This window comes from Helianthus annuus, chromosome 5 (assembly GCF_002127325.2).
Source record: "Helianthus annuus cultivar XRQ/B chromosome 5, HanXRQr2.0-SUNRISE, whole genome shotgun sequence".
Classification (NCBI taxonomy): domain Eukaryota; kingdom Viridiplantae; phylum Streptophyta; class Magnoliopsida; order Asterales; family Asteraceae; genus Helianthus; species Helianthus annuus.
In genome coordinates this window covers 135,875,552-135,877,363 of record NC_035437.2, presented here as the reverse complement: position 1 = coordinate 135,877,363, position 1,812 = coordinate 135,875,552, and the positions used below count along the sequence as shown (strand labels likewise).

The 1,812-nt window shown below is 34.4% G+C and overlaps 1 long non-coding RNA gene across 1 annotated transcript; it reads right to left on the bottom strand.

Annotated features, from left to right (window-relative positions):
- Nucleotides 1-239: 239 nt before the first annotated feature.
- LOC118492541 lies at nucleotides 240-1,496 on the bottom strand. Its single transcript, XR_004894383.1, has 4 exons — nucleotides 1,358-1,496; nucleotides 1,137-1,273; nucleotides 652-874; nucleotides 240-394 (listed from the first exon to the last, which is right to left on the bottom strand). It is a non-coding gene; the product is annotated as an uncharacterized LOC118492541 (long non-coding RNA).
- Between the last annotated feature and the right edge of the window lie 316 nt (nucleotides 1,497-1,812).

The following is a 1,812-nucleotide window of genomic DNA, read 5'->3' as shown; positions in this document are numbered from 1 at the left end:
CCGAGCTACTCGCGAGCTACTCGAGCTCGGCTTGAAAAAAACTCTAACGAGCGAGCTAAAACGAGCTCGAGCCTAAGCTTCGCTTATCGAGCTCGAGCCGGCTCGCGAGCCTTAACGAGCTTTCTTTTTCTTTATTTTTTATTAATATACTAGGTTAGAGACCCGTGTGCTACACGGGTTGAACAAAAGATAAAATATTAAGTAAAAGATGTGCATAATATAATATAACCCATATGTGATATTAGCAAAGAAAAAACAAACATGAACTTAAATGTCGCTAAATACTACACTATTGTGTGTCCACAAATAATGTTTTACATATTCGGTTCCACCATCTTGAATGCGCTTTGATAAGTATTCGGTTCCTACTTTAATGAAAGCATGAAGGTTTGACCTGCAAAATTGATGGAAGTTAGATGACCCATTGTGACCCATACCAAAACCATCCCATTTCAGTTCAAATTTGTTATGAGGTGTTTCCTAACTCAACCCATCTTACTCTCCTTTACCCACGAAAGTAGGGGCAGAACTGTGAACTCCTTCATGTCCCGACCACCGGGCACTAACTTCTCTTGCAACTCCATCGAGGTCAATATATCCAAATAATGAAGACTTCATTTTAAAAACAAAAATAAAATAGAAATTACTCACCAATGGGTTGGTCTTCTTAGAGTCTCCACCAAGCTTGCTCATGGCATTTTCCATACTGGCAAGGTCAACCACAACTGGAATACCAGCAAGACCTAGAGAAATATCAAGTTATTAAAGGTGAACAAACGTCGGAGCGATTTTATTCCCACCCAGCTACCATGTTTCTGGCTGCAACTTAATATCATTGGAATAAACTCCAGCAATCATAGAAGAGAGACTCTAGCTGCAATTCAGTTAACCCAATTATAGTTCAAGTGACAAACAAAATGTAATCCAATATTTATCCCTTCAATAATCGGGTGAAAAAGAAGCAAAAATTGCTTAGTCAAATATGATTACGACGACTAGAAATTTGTAAAAATCAGATTATAAGTTCGAAAACCCAAATAAAAACACGAACTTAACTTATGTATATACGGTGCTATAGAATGTCAAATTTGATAAACAACAAATTCCTATATTTTAAAAGCTCTTTTTATACTTACTGGATGTAGATGAACAACTTTATTATTATGCATTGCAATTCCGAATATCATGATAATTAGAGCATCATCCGGACTGTAAGTCTCATCGGTTAATTCTTTTTCTGCAATGTGGCTTTTATAACCGTTGGTTAATCCACCTACAGAAAAAAAAACATAACATCACTTTAAACTTTATAACATAAGTCAAGATTGTGAATTAAATATATAATTACAAAAATTACATTAAAATCATTGGTTAAAAATAGCAATAAATTGTAAAATGGCCTCGTTAGCTACAAAGATCAGTTTATTAAACATTATAATAGCAATTCATGTTGATAAAAACCAACTAATTCAAGAACCATCATATGTACACACATTATGCGTGTCACAGTTTTCAAGATGTTTCTCCTAAAATAACATTAACAACGCTTAAATAGTGTAAAATATGCCACTAATCAAGTACATGTAAAAGTGATTTGATTTTAGGACTCTTTTTTGTGGACATGCAACTACTAATGCTTTTATTTGCCCAAAAAAGACTCGTCTTTATAGTAATGACATTGAGTTTCATCAAGTCTTACCAAGTCTAGCCCTACATTAAGTTTCATCAACTACAAAGTCGATCAACAAAAAGAAAAATGAGACCCCAAGTAAAGCTACTATAAACACATCATTTTTACTTCTCACGACAACG